The sequence below is a fragment of the Hetaerina americana genome, unplaced genomic scaffold, assembly GCF_022747635.1.
Source record: "Hetaerina americana unplaced genomic scaffold, ioHetAmer1.1.p SCAF_2, whole genome shotgun sequence".
In the NCBI taxonomy this organism is placed as follows: domain Eukaryota; kingdom Metazoa; phylum Arthropoda; class Insecta; order Odonata; family Calopterygidae; genus Hetaerina; species Hetaerina americana.
Window position 1 is genome coordinate 105223869 of NW_027286763.1, and position 13243 is coordinate 105237111.

Here is a 13243-nt window from a genome sequence, read left to right on the forward strand (position 1 = left end):
CCTATCATCGTGCTTCAGTGACCATGTTTCCGCGCCGTGCATAACTGCACTCAAAATCTAGATTTTACGAACCTTTTCTAACAAATTCCAAGAAACTGCGGGAGTTGCGACAATAACTTTTAACATAGTCATCCAATAGTTCTAGTCATGGATTCCCTCTTCCTTGTGAAAGCTTCTTTGCCTTCCGCAAAACTTCTTCTTATGTATATACACGTATTACCTTGATGAATTTGATTCAAAACACTTCAGAAACAGGTAAACACCTGCTATAGTTTTGGCCCTCCTATTTTAACACATAGCTTAGCTTTTTCTCTTTCTCGAAAACCGTATTAGCTTTTTTTATTTACATTTATTATAGTCCCATATCTAACCCCTTGAACTTTCAATGCACTCAACAGAGTTTGTAACTTCTTGGTTGACAGACAAATTAAAGCTTGACCATCACCAAACCTAACTAATTTTATGAACTTCCCACCGACTTTCATTCCTATCTCTAAGTATTTCCCATGCTTCTTTTACCATTTCCTCCACATGGGCATTGAAAAATGCCGATGGTAATGGACACCCTTACCCTCTTTCTAATACTGCCCATTCCGAATCTCTGTCCGCCACTCGCAACGGAGTGCTCTGAGAAATGTCCATTCTGCGAATAAGTCGCCTATCCCTCCAAACTACTCCTATTTTCTACTATACATTGATTGATCCGACCAAAGTCATTCTATCATACGCCTTTTCGAAATCCATGAAACATATATAAATATACATCCTGATTATATGTCCTCTATAGCCGTCACCTCATTATTGCAAAGCCATTACGTGTGCCTCTCCCCGTCCTGAACTGATCATCCCCTAAGTAATCATTTGCCCTACTCCCAAATCTCTTGTTGATTATCCTGAGAACCACTCTAGCTACGTGCGAAATCAGACCTAGCGTCCTGTTGTCCTCGCATATTTCTGCCTGCCCCTTCTTTGGAATAGCAACTAACACTGATCTGCCGAAGTCTTCCGGCCAAACTTCTCCCACACAAATGCTACGAATTAGTCCCTTAAAACTCGTCCTCCTACATTTTCCTAAACCTTACCTAGTTCAGCGGGCAATACTGCCTACCTCCACAGTCTTATTTGATTTCCCTTTTTTGTACAAGTATCCCATAATAGGTCGTCCGGGGATGTAGGGAATTAAGTTAACGTATGAAATAAATGCGTATTAAAATAATCCTAAACTTTTTGCTTAAATGCTGGGTGAGAATCATACTGCGTGTAGGTACTAAATTTGAAATGCGACTCCCATCTAAATCCATCACTATATTTTTAGCAACATACCGTTCAAACGATGCTCTCAAAAATATTTGCATATGCTATAATAATTGTGATAAAATGTAACGTGACCCTTATTAGTCAAACAAAAAAGAGAAAAGTGTATAAATTATATTTTATTTTATGATATTATAACCAGCATTATTAAACCATTTAGACATACGTGAATTTAATTCGCCATTAATATTCTCCTATTATCAGACTGGACTGCATTGATTCCATCTTTGGGTTCTACTAATTCGTTCTGTTGAATTCCCACTAATTTCTTCATCTACCTCGTTTATACTCGTACACTCTTGTCTAATTCAATTTTGGAAGTCCGGTGCAGAAGTGTCCATTAATATTGGCTATCAGCCGATTCCAACACGTTTAAATATATTGTCGACACATACCAGCATCCGTTTACCCAATGAACTTTGACACGTGAATGGCCATGCGCAAAATGCTTTCTGCCTAAGAGAACGCCATATATCATTCGATTACAGTACAAGGAGAGCCTCTAACGGAAGCACTTCGTGAATTTGGGCCTGGGATGGGGAGTGGTAAACGACGAAAGCCGAAATGGGTGGCTTTTGTGCCCTAAAATAGCACGGTGGAAGTAAATTACCCTTTTTACAAGTGAAAAAAAACAAAACTATGTAAGTAATTTGACAGTGTTGCTAAGTGACAAGACAACTCCTCGCTGTACTTCCACGGAGCAGTCTCACAATTACACACAAGCGTTATGAATCAGACGAGAAGCGTCAGCGGTCGGCGCATATTTCGACCCGTAGTATTAAAGATAAGCTTTGCCACTACGTAAGTGTACAAGGGCCACAGAAAAAACGACCCATTCGCTCGTCACATTCCGCTAGGAACGATCCCCTTGAGAGGAAATCTCGTAAAACTCTTTTCAAAGCCATTACCCCTTAAGGTCGCAAAGGCCTTTACGAGTACCTTTCTTCAGGTCCTTAAAAATCTCGGTCTTATTCTAGCCAATATCCCCTGCCAATGCCTTCTCCTCCCGAATCTTTTAATATGCCGAGGAAGAGCCACGCCATTAGTTTCTCATCGCCACCATCTCTTTCCGGGATCCCTTTAATGCTACGCGAAGGGGAAAGACGCACGGAAGAGAGAATAGCGGAAACGGCCACCAAATTTCCAGACACCGTTTATTTTTAAAGGAGATTGGGACAAGCTTCTTGATAGCACAAAAGGAGACAGGTTCCATTTTTGTTGGTTGGAAGACATACATGCTGACAGCGCGGGGAAAAAGCAAACCGGGAAAATAAGGGAAACGGAAAAGCAACCTTTTCACGTTCCTCTCCCGGTCTGAAAGAAGTCATGAAACCCGTGCTTAGGTCATAATTAATTACATTTATATCATTTTGACACATATTTACCAAAGGAGAGAGTGGATAAATGGGATATAAGAAGGAAAGGAGTAGGATGCATTGAAAGTTAGAAAACTGGAAATAACAAAGGGCCAATACAATGAAGACAGAGTCAGCGCAATTCATAATAGGCGTAACGGGTCGTCGAGTACATACCTACCAAACAGGTATACTATCTACTATAAGACTTACTTTGTTTAAGTCCTGATTATCTACAACATAACGAGAAAGCCACCAAATGAGTTTTTGTCGGAGTGAGGTGCTCTGTAATTATACAATTTTTTGCAAGGAAAGATGTATTTGTTTTTCTAAATTTGGGTAATAGATAAGGCAGACAATACGCTTTTTCAATTAAATTTTGGGGAAATTATCATTTGCTGTATTTTGATAGATATTCTGGATATGCTATAATTCTAGCTGGAAAAAATGAGCAATTAAAATTATCAGTGCGAATTTTCTCTTATTTCATCTGGGTAATCTAAGTAATTTGCAAATGATTATAATTTTGGGTTTGACGATAAATTAACACATATATATCCTCATACATATTCCTCAAAGTATTTTAAAAATCGCCAATTCTTGAAAACTTGGATTTGCGTACGAGAGTTTTACATTACAGATTACAACTAAAAAATTTGGTCGTTGAGGCAAGAGGATGGACGTCGATTGGAGGCTTTTGAAATTTGGGAGTGAGGGAAAATAGAACATAATACACAGTTTGGAAGATGAATTAGGATTTTTTGGCTTAATTGGAGATGCAAGAAGGTGGCTGCGAGAAATTCAGAGGAGAGTGGAGGAACGGAATCAGGGCATACTGAGTTACAGTGGAATTCCGAAAAATTCCTAGTTTCTCTAATAACTCAAAATTATTCACATTTTCCATATCTCAGTGCTTCATGAACATAGCGGCAGCTCTTCCTTGAATTTTCTCGGTATTACATGTATTATAAATCAGAGCTAAAAATTCAGGCGTCAACTGGTGAAAATTTGCGATTTCAAGAATTGATCAACATTGATTAAATTTTCACATTGCAATAATTTTAATTCACTGACCATTGTTTTGACTCCTTGCACCATTATCAAGGTGATAACAGTTTTCGTAGCCATAGCTGGTGAATTAAAATTGCAAGGTGAACATTTAAATAGTTATGCTTTATTAGAGATATGTCTGATGTGTCTACGCTGATTGAAAGAGTACGGAAATTGAAGCAGAGTCATATGTGATGTATTAAGGAATCAACGGCAGATTTATTTCGCGTATTAGTCTAAATTATGGCAGTCACCCGAAAAACCAGTATATTAGCGTCACAAAATATCACTTTTGTAGGAAATATGCTGGAGAAATAATGGTGAACAGAAAAATGGAGCAAAACTATATCTATTGATTTTTAATCAGTACTTGTGGATATCCCGAGTTGAGCAATACACACTGAGGGCTAAAATAACGGCTTTTGTACGTACAGTCTAGTAGTCTTATTGACATCAACTTTCCACAAGGCACTAGCTGGTATCGTAAAACCTAGTATCAAACGAGATCCTACACTAGAGGAGAGAAATTAAGACGGCAAGGTCTATTCACAATTACATGTTTATTAAAAGTTCCCCAGATCTTAAGGATTGGCTCGATATCTTCACGTGATAATAACGCCTAAAAATTGAAAACGAAGAAGCTAAGACCGCAAACTTGCGTTTAAGATGTCCCAGTCTCGACGAATCCTGGAAAAATTCGAGAGGTGTTGAAGTTTATCGTGTATTTTCGTATTTAATGATACTCGAAAATATTTTTATTTCCTGCATTAATCCGCTGCAGGCTTATAAACCCTTACTTGCCTCATACTCATGCAACTTAATTACCTCATCTATTTTTATTATGGTAGGTAAATTCGTAGTGTACGATAAACATAAAACCATTAGCACAGTTATCAAACCGAAGATCGGTTCGTTAGGCGATTGTAGAGTTCACCCAAGACTAAACCCAACGACGTGCGATATTCACACGCCAGGATGATAAGGGGAGTCAAACCCGTTCCCAGTGTTGCCTATGGTTTCTCAGAAAGTTAAATCCGATAAATCACAGAGCTCGGATTAAGTTGAAGTTGCCCAGATACAGCCCGGGAATCGAACCCGGGGCCTCCAGTCATTGGATTACCAACGCTGTACTAGTAGTAGTAGTTTTGAGGGGAGGCGACCGACAGCTGAGGTCATTTGCGCCATAGGGGATGGACAGGAAAGGATGAAGGGTGGAGAGAAACCCGGCGTCGGCATTAGCCTACTCTTTACGAAAGGCGCCAAGGGGTCCGCGGCTTAACGTCCCATCCGACGGACGGCGTACTCACCCAAAGTGCCCTCCACAAAGCACCTCAAGTAGGGATCGAGATACCTCTGAAAAATATTCAACACCGCCGGGATTTGAACCCGCGCCCTCAGGGTGGGAAGCCAGTACGTGAGCCCCCGCACCATCTCGATCCCCCCAACGCTGTACTCCTGGTTTATCGCGTCCCCGCGAATGTAGCGCACCGTATATTATACTTCTGCATCGTTAAAATACAATTATAAATGTTGGTATTCTATTATTTAGAGTATGTTTTGGATGGACACGGACTTTTAAACGGTACAACGATTCATTTTATTTGCCTCTCCAAACGAAACTCAGCCTGAAAACTGACACTAAAATAAACCCTTCTTCAATGCCGCATACTTCCTTACTCCTATCATTTCGTCCAACAAACCTATCCTATTCTGATAATCTGATATCCGAAGGAATTTTAATGTCAGTCTGCGATGCCATTTATACGGAAAGTGTGTAAACCGTGATTTCATTTCTGGTTCAGCTGAACCATTTCGAGTTGCTAGAACTTCATTTTGATGGGCTCATTAGTTTCACTAACAGAGGAAGAGGAATGCACAGATCCAAGGTAAAGATATGCGTTCCGAAAGTAATGCAATTGGATTTCCCGCACCGCTCCTATTGATTGGAGTGGGATCGAACAACTTGGAGTAGATTGGGGGAGGGGCGTTAAGCTTTGCCACAAAATCGGTCTCAGTGCTCTCCAAGCTGTAGAAGTGGCAGGATGTCATTTATTGTAAACCTCTGCACGCCGACCGTGTCACGAAAAATATGGAATCAATGATCGAGCAATGTCATGAATTAACTAATTTTTGTGCTAAACTGAAAAAAAATCTCATGAGGAGACTAACAAAATGATTCGTGAGGCTCACTGGGACTCTACTCTGTCCGGTCGCTGGCAGAAATGTTTAGAGGCCCAAGGACAGCACTTTGAAGAGTTGCAAGATTGTGAACAAATCTGTTCAATAAATTACTTTAAAAAACAATTGCGTTACTTTAGGAACGCTACCTGGTTATCCTTCTATTGAGGATATCATCATCTTCTAAAGGCGGAACCTTGTCGTTGCAGCCACTGGTCTCTCTCTCCATTGCCGTTTTTTCCAGTTCATGGTATATTTTTACTCAAGTAGTACTTTTAATATCACCTGTACTGTATTTCTTTCTTTGCCCCCTTCTTCCTTTTTTACCATTATTTTGCCAGCCAATATATTTTCCAGGAATTTACTATGTCTGAGAACATGTCCAGCAAATTTAATTTTCCTTTTCTCCATCTCTTTCATTTAATTCCCTTACGCTTTAATTTCTCTCAACACTTCTATGCTCATTTTCTTGTCCGTCAATCTGGTTCTTGTTATTCCTCTCAAAATTTACTTTTCCAATGCCAATACTTTTCTAACCGAGCCTTTTCTCTATTTCCCAATTCCCAATTTTCGCATCCATACAGTAGTGCACTCCAAATAAACGTTTTTTGTAAAGGATTTTCTAATTTCCATTGTTCATGCATGCATAAACACGAGATGGATCTTTAATGGAGTGGTACCTCCTTGCCTTCCATTTAGAATATACCTTGACGGTAATATGCTGTGTGACATGGGCTTCGCTGCCAAAGTACCCACCGAATAAAATGCCACCAACAGAGTTTTTATAATGTGCACGAGCAAATATATCTGCAGATTGTGTTGAAATTAATAACTTACATATATGTAGTAACATATCACGACAAAAATGAAAAGCATAGCTCTAAGAAAGTGTAAAAAAACTGGAGAAAAATCCGAATATTTTTCTCTAAAATTGAAAAAGGCAAATAATTCACTATGTATTCTGTAGACATCCCTATAAATACGTTTTCACGTTTAACTTGATCTTTGTCTGCTTAATTTAAATAGCATGCTCATAATATGATACCGTTTTGGAATAAGACGTACTTTAGTGCACAACAAAGATGGTATACCAAAATTTAACTTCAACTGGGATTCCTTTGATGGAATGGTTTTAAATAATCGTCATTTTTTCTAAGACTTGTTTATGAGGCAAATTAAAGTGCAAAAACGTACGACCCTATAAACCACGAATGAACATGGATATTTGGAAGTGAACCGAACACCGATACTTTTGCCCTCCAGACACAACAATAATCATGTGTATGAATGAAGAAACGAACCGAGGTAAGGCAAGATTGAGGCAGTAATCGGAGAGATGTTAAGAACTACAGAGCGAAGGGAGGGAAGGAAAGAAAGATGCGACACATGCAGCACCAGGAAAAGCTAAAGATGGGGGATAAGCGAGGGATGGAGGGGAGCGAGACATTGCGTGGCGCCTGGGAATGGGCGACAATAATCTTCACGCATGCGCCGCGACTTGGTGTATCGGGTTGGACGCGTCCCTGCTGAAGCTGTGGGGAAAGAGAGAGATAGGTTGGAAGAGGGGAAGCCAGGAAAACGAAAGGGGGTAGTTGTAATATGGTACGTGCGTTTTGGTGGTTGGTGAGCGGCGGCGGTGGCGAGGAGGATGACGGAGAACTGGAGTTGGAGGGGGACTGGGGGTGGGGGAACGCTCATTTCGGAACATGATTTGGGGATGGGGATGGAAAGGGCGAAAATCAGGGGAGTGCATGATAGGAGGGAGACCAAGAAAAAATACAGATATATATATATTTTTCGAAATGAGGGAGAACACGGTATAGAAATGGATGGTAGATTTATATGATGAGAGAAGAGTGGAGAATGGAAGACAAGGGAGTAACACTCATTTCCCCGAAACGATTTACTTTTTTGTCAGCGTTCAGGGCGAGCACTAAAATGACACATGAAGATGAATATTTAGTCGGATCACAATTTCCCCGAGCGTCAAGGGAGGGAAGCGATGGGAAGTGGGGTCGGAGCGGTGGTGGAAACGAGGGAGTTAGGAGTTGTAGGTGAGTGCGACTGGGGGGCGGGGTAAAAGAGGGGCTGCCAACGCACGGAATGGGAGGAGAAACAGCGGAGAAACGGAGGAATCGGCGAGATGGTGGAGGCTATAAGAGGCGGTCGCTGCATATTTAATGACGCAATAAAGCCGCACACAATGGGAGCAAATATTGCCTGTTAGCAGAGTGTGGCGGTAGTTGAAGGCTTCAACCGCCATAGTTTCCTTCGTGCCACCGCCTCCCCGTTCTCCTCTCGCCCCCACCCACCTCCCGACACACGCTCCTACCTGCTCCCCGACCTCCCCTCCCGCACCACCTCCCAGACACGCTCTCCTCTCCCCCCCCCCCTCCTCCCCCATTCATTTTAGCCAGGTTCTTCCACCTACCCTCCCTCCCGCAACCCTATTCCTCCTCATTTCCCTAACACATCCCCAACGCCCCCTCCACCACTACCCCCCCCCCGCCACCCCACGCCCTTTTTAGTCCCCGAGTCGTCAATGGGGACGCCTTTGGGTTCATTCGGGAAACGAATCACCCGCACGAGTTCCGAAAATGCTCGTGGAAAATGAGGCCATTTAGCGGGGGAATTAGCTCGTTTGCTCGGGTTAATTGCAAAAGATCGGCTTTAATGGACAGAATACGCGCGCCGGAGTACACTCACACATACACACACACACACACACTTGTGCATATAACTCATACACGCCCGGGGAGCTTGGCATATACACTAAAAAGGAAATGTAATCTTACCGCTCTCAACTGATACGTGTTGTTATTTAATCGTTTTGCTTATTCAGTCGGCTAAAGAGTCATTTTCCCCGGTATAACATTTGACAATCTAGGCAATTAACTTTTTAAAGGTAAAATAATATTCATTTTGGCCGAGGAGAAATGTTCCCTTATTGTGAAAAAAATACCGTGACACCCTATGCATTGTGAATAATGGAAATTTCGAAAGTTAATTACATTAAAACTTTGAAACTTTGTTCACCAAATTCATTTTAATATTTAAACAAGTAACATGCATTTATATTTCTAATATTTAAAAGCATTATCTAAAATATAAATATTATTTGACCAGGACAGAGGTAAAAAGAGAATTCAATAATGCTGGCTTAAGAATTATATTTGGAGAAAATAGACAGCTAAGTACAAGGACATTTATTTCAATAGCAGAATAATGCGCATTATACAATTAGGTATGTTTTCAGAATATTTTGTTGCGGCTAATAAAAAGAATATTATTACGTTTCTAATTTAAATAAACACTTTTGCTACCTAATCCCTTCCATGAAAAGGGATACATACTTTGCTAAATGTCCGAATCTTATAACTTAGGTTTTTGCACACAAGTTGCTAAAAAACTCCCGTTTTAAATGGATTAATATGATAGCAGCCATTCTATTTAGCAGAATCATTCTTAATTTCATTAATTTAAAACAGTTTCTCTATCAATATTTCTTTAATTGGAAAGTCAATTATCAAAATTAATTCAAAAATAGTCTTTCATGACTTTATGTTCAAACTAAATACATCCCTAGCCAACAACTCTCTGAAAATTAAATTGCATACTCTGCATCAATTTGGCCTTTCAATAAAAAATAGAGAGATGGTCAAAAAAACATTGCCATTATAGCTTCATGTATTCACTCTTCAAATTGCTAATAAAAATAAAAACTACTCAAATGATAGAAAAATCGATCTCATAAAATGAGAGAAATTCATCATTTTTATTTTAAAAAGTAGGGCTATATGGCAGAGGGAATTGAAGTACATTTTTGAGAAAATGTAATGAATTATGAGCGAAGCGTACTTAACCAAGTACATATCAATATGATCGGATTATTTTAGGTAATTGCTAAGAAGTGCTAAAACTATATGTTAAACGTGGATTTTTAAAGATACCAGTCGTTACACAAACACACACAATCAATATCTTCCTTTGACTACAAGTATACCTTAATTTGTTGACGTAATGAAAAATTAAATGGATAAGCAATGTTTTCATAAATCTATATGGTATGAATTCATACATTAATTAATTTCTTTACCAGAGAAACTGTAGAAAGCTCTATGCAAAATTGTGCCTTAATAAATAATTTACAACGACTAGTTTGCCTCAATGAAAATATTTTTGCCGTACCATATTTTACCGCAAAATGATAAAGCTTCCATAAACACCAAAAAAGATAATCAAAGAGATAATTTTTCCATTGGTAATAACCAAATATTCTATTTTAATAAATCGGGCCTCGAATATCCTGATAAAACTCTAGTGGGATCCCTCCTTAATTCTCTGAAGCAAACTGACCGGTGGGCCCGGGTTCGATTCCCGGGTAAGTCTCTCTGGGCACCTGCAGCCCCACCCAAGCTATGTGGTTTTTTGGGTACCAGATCTTCCTGGGAAATCATAACCGGCACAGGGAAAGGAACTGGCCCCCCCATATTACCCTGATGTGTGAATTTCACACGCCGTCGGGCTTAGTACTGGGTCAACTCTACCATTACCTAACAAACCGACCTTCGGGTTGATTACTGTGTTTATGGTTTGATATAAACATATATATAGAGAGAGAAAGAGCGAAAAAAGAGAAGGTTAAGAAAGCCAGGAAGAAAGAGAAAAATGATACGTTTGGACTGAATGAAGGGATATAGAACGTACGTGGAATTGAAGAGGGGTTTGGTTCAGTGTTGGGTCAAGTTGCCCTAGGCAAGGATGAGAAATGTAGGGGAATTACACTTTTTTCCATTCAAAACCTCCTTTTAACGGCAGATTACAAAATAATTATAATGCACGCATATTATGAGCAGTTTTAATCAATTTAATCTTTACTAAATACATCAAAGGCAGTGAAATGACGATATGCATGAGGTGTCATTTTTTCCATGCATTAAATTTTAAAGAACGACTGTATTTATAATAAGATCATAGAATAATATTCCGCTGCTTATGCTAACCAGATGGTATTACATGCGCCCCTCACACTATATCATAGAGGCATAATAAGAGCCTAGTTGAAAAATTAATTTGAAAATCTAATTAAATTAATTTGAGAAATCTGAACACCTAGTTAAACGTTTGCTGCTAACTAATAGATGATAAATTATATTTTAATTATTAATCAGGCAGAAATGATTTATTATATCTGAGAAATTTAACTGGTAAAATTTATGCGTCACATAATATTTACATGTAATCATAGCCTCTTGCTTTCAAAATACACACAAAGACCTGATTTCAAATTAAAACCGTCGTCCCTTTAGCGTGTTTTCAAGTAAAAAAACGTCGGCACCACCTGAAATCCGTCGCGTATTTAACAACTTCAACTGCGATAAATAACCCGGAGAAACGTCAGTTTTTACGATCAAGTTTATTTTTCCCAAAAATCCGCGATACGCCTCCAATAACGATTCGCCCGGGAGGGCCGCTTATATATGTATATTGACTCACGTAAACGAAATAACACAAAAAAACACCGGAGGAAACAAAAGCCGGGGGAGCGTTATAGGCAGGGAGGGAGATAGAGAGGGAAGCCCAATTGGATTTTTTACCCGGAAATATCCGGGCATGCAGTCACAAACACACATACACACTCGCAAACAGAGAGGCACAGACATCGAGGCCGAAAAGCGAGAAGCGAGTTTACCCACCGATAACCCAAATCACTCGCACATTCGATACGTTAATGCGTGAGGCACTCCTATCCGACGGAGCGAAATAATGGAATTACCCAAATCATTCGTTTGCCGTCCTCCCCTCATATTCAACCCCTTCCCACCTAGCGCGCCTCCTCCCCCTTCCTCCCATATTCTCCCTTCCTTCGTCACCCCTCCCTCCTCCAACAGCAGCAAACAAACCCCCCCCTTTTACCATTCTCCCAACGCTCCCCCTCTTCCTCCTCACTTTACACCCCCGCTCCTCGACAATGGCGGGTCACTCAATGACTCCACACATGCACATACATTTCCCCCAATTTCCCTCTTCCCTACGACAGATCAGCCCCTAACCCACCCTCTATCCCACCCCACCCCCATTCTTCTCCTCACCCTCCCCCCCCCTGCGATCCCCCGCCTCCTCCTCCACGGATTCCCCACACTCCAAGCATAAAGCGGCATGCATACACCATTGCGGCATCTGTCGGGAATTATCGCAACCCCGCGGGAGATGAGTCTGTGTTTGCGCGGCCGCCAGCCTTTTGGTCTTTGTGTCCCCTTGCCCACACTCCCTTCCCTTAATATTGCTTCGCGTGCTAGTGCACACATCTCACCTCCCCCAAATCTTTTTTCCTCTGCGGTTGTTTTCGAAAATTAAGGTTTGAATCCGCCGGATGGCCCCGGACGACAATGGTTCGAAAAGCATTCCCACTCGGCTTCAATTGAGATTATTCTGCTCAATAATGCCATTCATATTGAAGGAAATGCAGCGGCTTCGTCGATTTCCTGGCTTAAATTCAAAAACGGAATTTATTTCACCCAGAGGCGATATAAATAGCGACTGTTTATGCGAATGCCTATATTCCCACAATCAGATCAGTGAAGAAATGCGTGCGATAAATTTGAGTATCCCAACGGATTCAATAATACACATGAACGTTTTCAGGGATATAATGAATGCTTCGACTAGAGAAATATAAAAAGAGGAATAATATGATATGAAGGAGAAAGGACAATGAATGTTATCATATTAGATAATAAAACAAATTATAGCGTGGGGAGATGACACATGATCAGTATTTTACACAGCAAAGGTATATTTAAACGGGCTGCAGGATGAGAGTCACATTTTTGAAATAACTCCACTAGATTACTAACGATATATGTTTCCAGAATAATAAAATCGGTGGAGCCGTTTGCATTATTTTTTATGAAAAAACGAAAATGATGGCGTATTTGAGTGAAGTATTACAGTGTAAAATAATCCAGCCCTTTTCAAATTAGGAAAGGCAACGTACTGCATGAACATATTCATTCATAAAAGTAGGATATTTCACCGCAAATATTACAATAAGAGGTTATCTTACTTCATTCTTTCATAGGTTCCAACACCCAATTAAAAGTCTCGGATTGTCTGTCTTTGAACTGAAAAATTAATGATAACAATTGTGGTGCGTTTTGACTTCAACAAAACAGCGTGATAACCATACTAAAATGCCGTAAATTTTGAAACATCTTAGCCTTCACGATGACGAACAAAAATGGCTTTGGCCGTATCTAGAAGAGGCCGTAGAGTAGTTAGTGAATGTCCCCCACAAAAAAAAAACTCTTTCAACAGCCTAGTTGTTGAATTTGCATACTAATTAT